We start from the raw sequence: 12,878 nt of genomic DNA, 5'->3' as shown, positions 1-12,878 counted from the left end.
CATTTGTCATCTGAAGGAATAGAAGTATAGCTCCCATCTTGACCATCCCGCTTGGTCCCTGTTCCTTTTCATCATGACAAGCCCTTCTCTAACCCTGTGCTGCCTGGCCTTTTTCTCTCTCCTGCTGGTAGTGCTGCAATATGAAAAAGTCTGCCAAAGGTCTTTACATCTGAGCACAAAACTTCATTTTTCAATTGTTAATGAAGTTCTACTGAGTTAATGTGTCACAATTTACTGATTCTCTTGCATCAGTATGTGAGATCTTGTACACTTAGCTGGTTGATTATCCTTTTCTATACTGCATTAATCCAGAGGCAAATTTTTATGATCTTGCTAAATATTATGTAGGATGAGATTTTTAGATACACTGGGAGTTAAATTGCATACCGTCAAGCTGTTATTTCTAGCCACTTTACTAATTCTTTTTCATCTTTAATAACTGAACTGCAGATTTATTTTATTTATTTGTTTAAATTATACTGCTAATCTGTTTGTACCTAATTTTAAATTTTGCATTAAATGTTTGACTCATGACAGGTAGCTGCATAGCTGGTTTTTACTATGTGCATATCAGTCCTCCACAAATCGTACCAATTTGCTAGAAGATCATTAGGTCAAACACTTTCTTAGAAATAAAACAAACTAGTTCTGAGAAATGTTTTCCATTGCTCCTGCTGCTGGCTCAGGAAAGACAATTTAATTTATTGGGTTTTAAGAGACAGTCAATGTTCACTTCCAGACACTTTAGTGGAAAAAGGAGTAAGATGCTGAGCCAATTTAGCACTTGTGGAATGGGAGCTGAAGGAGTGAGGAATATCGTATCAACAGAATAAAGGTTTAAGGAGCCGTATTACTGAGTCAAGCCAACGTGTTACAGCATGTCTGTTGTTCATGTAACCAGCAGTGGTCATTACTGTTCCTCCAGAGAGGCTGGCAGCAACTCTAAGTCCCTCTGGGGACTTGGCTATGCCTCATGTCATCCAGGGACTGTTAGCAGATGCTTAAATGGGCATCTTCCTTGACTTGCGTGTCAATGTTTTGTTTCCTATATCTAAATCTGATCAAAAACTGAAAGCAAATAAAAAGAAATCTGATGAGATTACTTTTTTAAATCTTATGTTTTAAAAACTGCTAGTGATATACAGGATTTGATTCAGAACCATCAGTGTTGTCATTTGCAGTGCTGTATTCAACTTATTTAGTTCCTGGTGTGATTTTTTTCCTGATGGGTAGTAGTACATTTTGGCTTTGGCAAAACGAATATATCTTTGTGCCCTGGTCCTTCAAGAAGCATCATGTTGCCAATTCCTGAAGCAGCTGTGGAAAGTGAGTAAAACGTGTAACATTATCTGTGTAACATTATCTGTGTAACATTAGTTGCAATGTGACATAGTGATTTTATTGCTACTTCCAAATCTAAATTTGTATGGAAGTTGTCCTTTACTCAGAGAATAGTCTTGGGGCACTTTGTAGATGTTTGTCCAAAATTCCAAGATCCCGGGGTGCTGGATGTTATATATTAATTCTAAATGGCGTGTTCACCTCCATTGCACTGGACTGAAAGCAGCTACCATTTTCTACCAGTGCCTACAGAGTTGTTCCAAGAGATTTAAAGTTGCCCTCCGGAGAAAACAGAACCATAGTAAATAGTCTACTACATTATCTGTAAACTCATCAATGAAAACAGGATGATTATTTCTTTTCATTACCACCCTTTCTGTGTTTTGCATGTTTTGCTCCTCCTTAGGGACTGCATGGGAATAGCATGTTGACTGTGTAAGTATAAATTAAATGTTCATCTAAAAGAAGAACTATTAAAATGTAATTCTGGGCAGGATGTGCCTGTCAGCAGGAAGATTCCTAAAATACCCTGTGTTTTAAGAGTGGAATTTTAGAGTGGGAGGGAAGTGTAGAATTGCCATTTACCTGTCTGATGCTGCTTTTGACACACATGATGAGCCAGCTTCATTTGACTGTCACCTCCTTAGGAGGCAGAATTCCTCAGCCCACACTTTGCTTAGCATTGACTACTTCTTTATTTGCTCTTTGTGCCTTTGCGTTTTATCTGGACTGTGCATTTTCAGTTAAGCTCCAGTTAAAGACAGGCTTCTCAGTCATGGCATTGTAGGAGAGCCCACAGAGCCTCCCACACAGTGCCTTCCTCAAAGAGAGATGGGGATGACTGTTTCTTTGAAGAAGCACTTTTGAAACAAAAGGGATTCCCCTATGCCTTTGACAATTTATTTCCAACCACACATGTACAGAGCCATTGGAATGACAGGTCTCCTTCCATTTGTCAGATTCTTCAGAGATGTGCTACGTCTCTTTGGGTTGCCTCTGGGGGAATGCCTGAGAGGAGCTGTGGGCAAGGCAGTGCATGAAGGAGATCTTTGACAACTGGGGCTGGAGGAGCCTCATTCAGAGAGCTGGGAGGTTCAGGACAGTGAAATCTTGGAGAAGGTGTAAACAAAATGAAAATCTTTTCCTGTTGCCTTTCCCCCTTCTTTTGTGTCTGTTTGGATTTTGGCTTCTCAAGGTCCTCTGTGACCTTTTCCCTTATAATTTCATGTGGTCAGCAATCAGAACCAAAGACCAAAGAGTGAGTCACTAAAATGGGCAGAAAACTTGCAATTAAAATGCCTTAACATGAGAATTTTGTTTCTGAAAGAACTTCAGCACAGCTTAGAAATTGGCAGTCACAGTTTGACACTTCCCTTAGCTACCAGAGCAACTGGTAGAATTTCAAACCAGTCAGATTTGCAGGGAAGAACGAACTGGTGAGTTAAAAAACAAGAACACAATCAAGACCATGTCTGAATAAATTTCCAGTCATCTGTACATAGACCATTTATTGAGAAAGATAAGAAAAGAAAACCTGAATTTTCATAATCCTGATTACATGCAGAGGATTGACCCAGATGCATGATTTTAGCTGTATTTATTATATTTAAACACAATGTATGCCTTCACATGTGTTTACTGAAAATAGGAACCACCACCATTTAAATTAAATGTGTTTTTAAATATTACTGTTTAAAAAAGAAACTATTGGATTCCTGCATACTAAGAAGTAATGTATATGACTGTGGTGCTCTAGAATTAATTAGGTCTCTCATTTTAGTTTTAGAATCAAGAAGATATTTTCTCCTTGCTTGCAGAATAAAATAGCTAAATCCTCTGCTTAGATCTGAAAGTAGTTTTGCCCACAGCAATCAAACTAATATTTTCTTTATAGCTCATTCTCTCTGTAAGCTTTCTGCTGATTTCATTAGGCTTTAGATCAGGTTCCAAGTAACTAATTATATTTATAGTGTGATTTCTTTGCTCAGTACAACTAATTTAGGTAAAGGAGTTGGTGGGAATGGTGAAAGGCTAACTAGTATTCCTTTGCATTACTTTGTCCAGCTGCAAGATACCAGGAAAACTGTTTGGTTTTTGTATTCATAAGCTCTCAGTATTAAGCTGAGCAGAATCTTTACTATTTTCAGTATTTTGTGAGAGCATAATGATGAACAGTTAATATACTGACTTTTTTCTTTACATTGACTAGGGATGACGTATTTCTGACAGCAAAAATGGGGGTCAGAAAGAGCTGGCCATTTGCAAGTGGTGATGAGGACTCAAAGTTGGGTATGCGAGGATGTCCATGTTTTTCACTCGTGTTCCATTGCCCCAAGTTTCTTCCTAACATTTCTTAATACATATTCTCTCCTACAGCTCTGCTGTAAAGCCACCACCCTCTCTTTCATCCCCTTCCCACCCTTACCACAAATCCCCTTTCACTTATAGCCCACAGGCCTGCCCCTATTTCCCAAACTCAGATCTGCTGCTCCACTCATGCTCATCTTTGAAAGGGCCAGTGCTGCATCATTGCTTCTGTTGCTGCCTTAATAAATGCTGCCACAGGCAGCTGAATAATGCTTCTCTCAGCTGGCCCTATCCACAAAAATAAAAGACCCTTCAGCTTTGGTTTCTGGGGATTTAAAAAGCTTGGACAAAAGTAGGTTTGTTTAGCAGCTTTACTTTGCTAAGGGATATGAAGGTTCTGTTCTTGGATCAATAGCCCTGATTCCTTTATCTTTTTTAAACTGGTTCTTTTATCCTGACTCCACAGCTGTGTTTCTTTACCTGAACAGAAAACTATTCTCTTACTTGCCCATGCAAATATCCTATTTTTCGAAATCCAATGAACATCACCTATCCTGAGTACTTATTCAGTATTTTTCTGGTTTGTTATGGTTTTCTACTCTCAGACTGCAAAGAAACAGGCCCATTTCAGGTTGACTTTCTGACAAGAGGTCTGGTATTTGATACAACCTTGTAGACTACAAGGCTGTGTCTTTAAAAGCTGGACATTGATTTTAACAGAGGAGTATAGTGCAACCCGGCAGCTTTTTGGAGGCCTGAGCCATAACATCATGCTCTGATCTAAAGTTTACTGAGGACCTTGAGTTACCTCTTTTTTTTTTTTTTTTCTGGTATGTTTCCATTCCTGAGAAAAGCAAGAGCTGCAAGACTGACTTATAATATACTCATTCAATTAATCAAGTGAGAGTGAATCAAACCTTTCCAGGCAATTTTGTTTGAAGTGTCTGCACTCTTCTCTGCATCACATGAGGTGCCAACACCAGTGGGAGTTTGCCTGAGGTAAGAACTGTGGGTTTGGATGTATTCTTCCATTTTTATTAGGTCTTACACTCACAGGAATTTTGTGCTTTTTAATCTTGTAACTGTACAAAACTTATCTGGGTATGGGGGAAGATAACTTAGTGATTTGCTTTAATTATTCTCATAACTGTTCACATTATGTTAAGAGAGCAAATCATACTTAAAAAATTCAAACCCCACTTTTACAGCAAGATGGTGTGAACTGAAATCCTTGTGCCATGGGTCTGACCGATTTGAAACCAGGAGCTCAACCAAGCTACCAAGATGCATCAATACTCAGCGCTCCTTCCCAATTGGTCCCAGTTGGTCATTAATTTCATTGTATCCATTTTAGCCTTTAAATTTCCTTTTCTCTCTCCCTTTATTATTTGTATGCTTTATCTTAAAATACTTTATATGGAATGACTTCTAGCAAAAAGCAAGTTGTTAAAAAATTGCAGCTAAACATGTTAAATATTTATTGCTCTTAATATTCAGAGTATAGCTGCAGTATTGAGTAGTATTTATTTGGTGTGTGCTAATACTGAGATTTCCCTTGCTGATAAGCATGTCCACATCATAGAAATCAGTCTTACACCCCTTATAATCTTTCAAGATAAGAGATTGAAAGTGAAACCAGGACATGAAGAGGCAAACAAACTTTGAAAAGGTATCATGGCAAGTACTGTGCAATGCACTACATTTTTGAATACAATTAACTAAGCAGTTAAGCTTGTACACTACTTCACATGCTCAAAGTAAGATCCAGTGACATCTGATATCTTGGGATTAGAGACTAGCAAAAAGATGGTCATATGACAAGACTGTTTTCTGTTTTTAAGGTACAAACAAGTGAAAGAAGAGAGCTGTTTAGTCTGTACCATGGGACTGAAATTCTGTGCAAGCGTAATAATTGCTTATAATGCTGAAAGTTTAGAATTAGCCCCTGAGAATATCTATTTCTAGGAGCTCTAAATTCTTTGGAATAAGTTTTTTTTTCAGTACAGGTTATTGCTTGAAATGTTATGTTGCAGTCTTTTAGCTAGAACTCCATCCAGTATTGGTATTTAGAGTTCATAATTTAGCTTCTGAAGAGTCATCTGTCTCTCATAAGGAGGAGTTTATTCTCTGGGTAAATACCTTGTTCCTTACAAAAAAGAATAAGTCCTTAAAATTGTAAGTTGAATCTTTCAATTAAGGAGGCAGGAGGAGATGGATGTCCAAGGCAGGCATAGGACAACATAAGCAAATCCCCTTGGACTTTTCACTAGAACAGGAAGTGTAAGTAGATAAACACAGCTCTATTTTAATTTCAAACACCTCAGTAAAAAGCCAGTTCAGTGTTTCATTTCCTTGCTGCCAGTTACAAATGCAATATAGAATTATTGACAAATATGAGTTCCAAATTTTCAGATTAACAGGTTCATTACTGACTTAAAGCTGAAAAGCAAGCTGCTATCTGCAGCAGTAGAGGCACATTCTCTGGTTTTCCTGGATAAAACCATCTTACATTTGCAGATCTTGGCTGTGAACACAATCCCCCATCTGTCTGCCTGTCCACCTTTTGCAAAGCAACAAGAGCATAATTTGGGTAAAAATGAACAGACCAAGTGTATTCCATGTGCCTGATGCCCTGCTTCTCAGATCATTGCAAGGTTTTAAATAAATTGGGCCAATTTTTCACCACTGTGGAAAGGAATAATGTTGTTTTTCACTACACAGGCCATCATCTTTTGGGAAAAGCCCTCATGCAGAGTATATGTTAAACCATGCTTTTGAAAGAATGAGACAACTTGCAGTAGAAGAAAACAAAACATTCATATCAGTTACAGACACTGGAATACTTTTGATGGATCTAATATTCAGCCTTTGGCTGGAAGGCAATTTTAAAAGAACCAACTAGTTGAACTTGAGATACTTCTATTTCCTCATAAGATTTACTTCTCTTCCTTAATCTGTAACTCTCCGTAGTGAGTTTCTCTAACCATCAATATGACAGTACAGCAATATTGCCTCATCAGTCATGATTTACTTAATGTTTTCTGAATTTAGTAATATTTGATTAAAATTTAATGTGAACATATCATATCATGCCACATATATTATTGCATCCATTAATCAGGTAACCATAATAATGAAATGTCGGAAGATTGGATGAAAAAGGAGCTGAAGTCTTTGATATATGTTTGGCATGGTTTTGTGAGTGATTAACGAAAAGATATCCAGTCAATTGTGTAAAGCTTCATTAATATACATTTACAATCATCTATGTACTGTATCATCAGATATTTTTAACCTGAGTTAAACTTGATTTTTTAATTTACTGAATGACACTAAATATTAATAATTCTGAAAAATATATAGTATTCTATTAACTCTCATAATGCCAGAATGATTCATAACGTGTCTTAATGTTTTTGTAACAAAATATGTACTAAAAATATTGTCAGAGTTAATGGATCAGTTTTGTTATAGGTGGAATAACAAATGCTTTATGCATGGCTCTATAAACCTCAAATTACACCATTGTATTAAAATAAATGTAAGTCAGTATTTCCATCTACTTTTTTAATATGCAAAGGTAACATATGACATAATTTAGCAAAGCATCCACTCCAGTTTGGTAGAAGAAGTATTGAAAACAGTAAGACTTGAGTTCATACTTGTATTTCATTAAACATATACTTTCCAGATTAAAAAAACCCCAACTTTAAATTCTTAGGCTTCGGCTCATGACACAAGATAAGAGCATATTCTCCAGATAAACTTTGAGAAATGTGGTGGTGTTTTCCTGATATTTGTGGCAAGAATCAACTAAGGTGCCGATCCTACAGCCTGAATCTGTGTAGGAAATTCTTCACTGTGCAATGGATCTCTGTGGAACTGTTTGTAGTGGCAGGAGTGCACACATGGAGCTTCAGCCGTGCATGTTCTTGCACTCAGAGCTGGATGCAAAACAGGTCAGAAGACATGTGGTTCATTTGTAACATGCTGAATGTTCCCACTGACTTGGCATACATGTCACTCGTATATGACATGAAGTGCACTTACAGTGTGTTCTGAGGTCCCATGTTGAAAAGCTGCAGCTGTTGTATGTCTGTTATTTGCCTCATATCTTCTCTCACTTTTTGTGAGAATTTAGTTTATTTAGTTTTCATTTATTGATAATTGTGAATCATGGAAGACGCTATTATTTTTTTTCTGCAGCTGCAGGTAGGTAAGTACATTTTTACACTACAACAACTTCAAAAACCAGATCTCTTCAAAATACTTTCAGCACAGAGATGCCATGTGTTTTTTAACATGGCTTATGATTTTGAAGTGTATTTGGTTGGAAGATGTGCACTGATCTCTACACTGAAATATTACAACTTTGGAAGGATGCGTGGAGGTCATTGTTGTGTGATGTTAATGTGTATAAGCACTGTGCAGTATATCAGCATCCAGTCTATATTTTTATTCCACAATGTCTTGTCTTCAGCTGATTCAAGGACAATTTCTTCAGTAGCATCTAGTGAGCAAAAGCTGATAGCAGTAATAAGCTACTTGGATAACAGTTTAGTTCTGAGCATGGTGATGTGCATACTCATCAATCTACTGATGAACGGCATTAAAAACAAGCCAGATCTATGAATCTTCTAAACAAATTCAGCCAAAATAAACCCATGCAATTCCATCTAGCACCTATTCTGTTAAGAAAGGTGAAACCATGGATTGAAATAAAAATGATGAGTGTGAATGTATTTCTAAATAATCTCACTGAACACTAGCCTCATTTTCCCTCTGGCCTGCTTACCTGGAGATTGACAGAGACATAAGTGAAATAGTTATTATTCCACCTGTAAATAAAACGATCTACCCATGCCAGCAATATTTTTAATACATTATTTAAGTTAAAAAAAACCCAAACATGTGAGTGCACAAGCTCTGTATAGCATTGCACCATTTATTTCACACTACTTAATTCACATAATACCTTTACCCCAATAGGTCAAAGCATGTCTTGAGTGTGCAGACTGGTGATGAAGAAAAACACATAGTGTATTTTACGTAGCTGTGAGGAAGAATTAAGAAGACACAGAGTGCAGAATTCTTTCCTGGGCTTAGGTGGACCTCTGGAAATGAATTTGCTTCTGAGCTCCTGTCAGTTATTCTAGCCATAACTCATTTTCTGTGGCTGTTAATCCTGCCTGTGAGGGGGTAGGGATAGTCATTTTCTTTGCAGCTGAAGGCAGGAACAGCATCATAACAAATAATGACTTTAGGATAAGTCTAAATGGATGAACTGCAATTGCAGTTGTCCTTCAAAATTAAGAACGAGAGGACAAAAAAAATGCAAAAAATATGATCTAAACTAATATTGCTTTCAGCCCAGGACCTGTAATGGCTTGCAAATGCCAAGGCAATGGATGTTGAAACATCTGTGTTAAGTTATTTATTCACATTTTTACAGGTGGGGAATTCAGAAGCTCTGGGTACAAGTGTCCCTTGTACAGTTAGCAGGAACACAACAGTGAGTTGTACCCCAGAGACTTGTGCTTTGACTTTTAGACAATGCAATTCATCACTGTAATAGCACATTGCATCTAACATGCATTTCCAGTCTTTTCTGTAAAGCAAGATCTTTTCCTTCGCGTTCACAGATTTGGGATAGGAGAAAACCCATCAGAGATTTGGTGACTTTAAACAGTGTTTCATCTTTTAACCTTTATTTATAGCTGGACAAATGGTGTCAAGTGTAGGCATAGAAAGCCATGGATAGGAACTCCTAAGATTCTATAGAAAGATCTTATTTTGGTCATTGTTTTTGATGGAAGGGATGAGAAGTTGTCTTTGGGAATGTGGCAATTGCTGCAGAGCTCTTAAAGTTATTTCCTCCTAGTAGCATCTGTTTTTCAGGAGAGAAAAATGCTGAGATTATGCTACAGCCTGGAGCTCTAGCATGTCAATGAGGTAGAAGGAGTCCAAATAAATTAACTGTTGTCAGACTGATTCCAGTGACTGGAATTTTAAGTTGTCGGGAAAAAATGATCTTAAGTATTTGGAAAATTATAGCCTGTTTTGGCAAGAAGGAAAGTGAGCAGATCAGAGAGTGTTTCTCATGTCATTGGAGAGATCGAGAACTTGTCTCCTGCTGAGATAGAAGGGAACTTTCTGCAAAATTAAGTCTGTTTGTTACATCTATCTAAAAGGTGTGGCCCTTTTCTTGATATAGGAAGCTTTGCACAGCTTCAATGTGCTCTTCTGGGCTGGGGAGGTCTGCCTTTTAGCAGTCAAAGGGGATTTCTTTCAGGGAAGAATTCTGACGCTTTCTTGTTTTTGTGTTGCTGGATTATGTAAATATTGGTGTGGGGCTTGAGAAAAAAGAGCAATATGAATTTGCAGTGCTAATGTTCTTGTCCTTTTTCTCTGCAGCATTCTCCAATATGATGAATGAAGTGTTGCAAATACTTTTAGTTATTCCTTACTGTTATGGATGCAAAAATGGGACGGGGAATTGTTTATGGCAGACAGCAGCTTGCAAGTTGAGATTGATTTGCTCATGTTCATACTTCTGCATTTTTATATTCAGATCCAATGTCTCTCTCATGGGCCTATGAGAATTATGGGGAAATGCCTGTTACACTTTGGATTTTACAGCTTTGGATGTGAAGATGAACTTTATTCTGTTCTATTCCCTTCCATTTTTATAGACTTATACATTATGGTTTTCAGCATGGTATTTGAGAACTTAATGGTGCTTTAGGCACAGGTGGTTTGTTCTCCTCGTGCTTGCAACTAACTGTGAGAGGAACTGCATGCAGCATAGGTAGGGCTTTCAACAGGTGTTGTAGGGCTTTAGTTTGTTTATTTGGAAATGAGGGTGCTGCTGTGTGTAAATCAGGGAGACTAAGGTGATGAAAGGCTACTTAGCAGAGAGCAATTTAGTTGGGATAACTTGTAGATAACAAATCGTGCTGCACACTCAGAACCGACCATTGAGAAATTTCTGTCTCTTCTGTACAAACAGCTAGCCACTCAGTAGAGGCCCCTTTGTGCAGCTCTGAGCTGAGTTACAGTACCTGAAATTTCAAATGACAAAGGAATCTTGCTGTCAGACTCTCTCTGCTGAGTTGCTGATACAAAGGGCTGTGGGAGGCGAGTAGGAACACCAAAGCATCTTCAATTGTTATCAGATAGCTGTTCACAGAAAGGTCTTCCCAGAGTTTGCAGCACAGAACGCACAGCCCACACATCATTGTTATTCATTCGTTCAGTTAAGAGGCTTGTTTTTCACAGATGTGCTCTTCCTGTTTGGCATTTGTAACTGAGGATTGTTGTTAGTTGAAGAAAAGTGTCATCCAACTATGAATTGAGATTTTCAGCTGATTCATGAACACCTTTGTTAACTACAGCATAAGAAGGAACATGGCTGAGCATGAAATGTAGGTTAAGCTGTATTTCTATCCCAGTATATTATACTACTCTGGAAAGGTGAAAAAGAAATCTTAATTAACAGCTATGCAAAAATTTCCTGCCTATTTTTATCTCAAATAAAATTAGTAAAGCAATTAGAAGACAGAGGTAATTGCTGTGTACTAGCTTCTCTTATTAATATAGAGCCTATATATAGAGAGATGTATATATATGGATTTTAAAATAACAAAAATTGCTGTATATGGCAAGTAAAGTAAGCAATCAGTATGTTTTACTAAGGCTTTCATGTCAGAAAATTGGCCAGACATGCTAAGAAAGGGTAGTAAAACTTGGGAGAAGGGAAGGAAATGAATTATCTCAGAATAATGGGACCAGAGCCATTCGTGCATGTATAGCAGATAATCTGTGGAGCTTACATTAATGTGAATCTTGCAAGTTTTGATATCTAAGTTAATGCTACAGCCAAGTAGCATGATCACAGATAAGTGGCTGTTTGTTGTTGTTCCAGGGACTAATGATCAGATATGAGTTATTTCTGCCCGAGTTTACTTCATATACATGTCATCTCATTTCTAGCTTTACTAAAAGCATCCAGATTTTTCAAAAAAGTAATCAAAATGCTTTTAGAAGTGATTTTAAAGTAGTCCTTCATATCAAAGTGTAACTGTGAAAACAGTTCTGACTTGTCAGGTCTGATTTGACAAAACAGCTTCCTTTTGGCACATGAATTAAATGTGCTCTCTGACAGTCCCAGTCACATCTGTATCTGGCAGGGTTCTCCATCTCTAAGAATTCACATTCTTCTGAAAAAATATTAGGCATGAATCTGGCAATTCTTCAGAAGGCTAACCTTGCTTAGGCTTCTTTAGATCACAGTGACTTTTTAAATGGTAAGGATATCTTTTTAATCCATAAAAGTTCTAAAAATTGGTAAACACTGAGAAAGTGCTCATAATTAAAACAAAAAGACTAAATAACAGCATTTGCCAATACAGCAAACTCTGAGTGCAATTCTGCAGCAGACTGAGAACCCAACATATATCCTTTGAAAATCAGTTTACTAAATTAAGTGTAAAATAATTATTCTGAATTATTTAGTTGACTTTTCATTCTCAAGGTTTTATTTTAGCAACATTCTTTTAAACCTAATAGAAAAGATCTAATTTCCAGTACCTGAGCATTGTCAACGCATTGGAAAGAAACATCCAAATGGGAATCAAATTTATTCACTCTATAAATTACTGCTGTATTTTACATCGAGCATTCTGGTATTCTTGGAAGTCTTTATTTTCAGTGAAGTTATCACTAAGAAGCCAGCAAATCAGTTTTAGTGGTATTGGCATGATATGTGTTCAGTTGGAAAGAATGAGTGAAAGAGGGAAGAGACATCTGGACAGTGTTACTTCTGCAAAGAAAACATATACACTCCATTGTATGGTAGAATGAAGCACCAGAGTGGCTTTTCTGGTGCTACGCAGTTGTGATTGTTCCCCAGCACATCCGATTTCTGTTCTGAGACATGATTTTTAAGACCTCTTGACCACAGAGGTCCAGATCCAGACATATGACACGAGTTGCTCTCCTTCAGGACTCTGGAGATGACTTGGCTCATACTGAGATTTACAGGGACAGAGGCTGTAATCTTCCTGGCAGCTGCTCCCAGCTAATGACCTGTCTGTCCTGGGGAAGAAGAGCACTGGCAGTGTGCCCTTAGTTCCAGTCCGTCCTCCTGTTAGCCAGTGTGGGGTCTAGCTGCTATATGTCCTTCCCAGGTCTCCACAGCATGTGTCTGGGTCTCATCCTGGTGCAGCATA

This window comes from Caloenas nicobarica, chromosome 7 (genome assembly GCF_036013445.1).
Source record: "Caloenas nicobarica isolate bCalNic1 chromosome 7, bCalNic1.hap1, whole genome shotgun sequence".
Taxonomy (NCBI): domain Eukaryota; kingdom Metazoa; phylum Chordata; class Aves; order Columbiformes; family Columbidae; genus Caloenas; species Caloenas nicobarica.
This window is presented reverse-complemented; position numbering follows the sequence as displayed.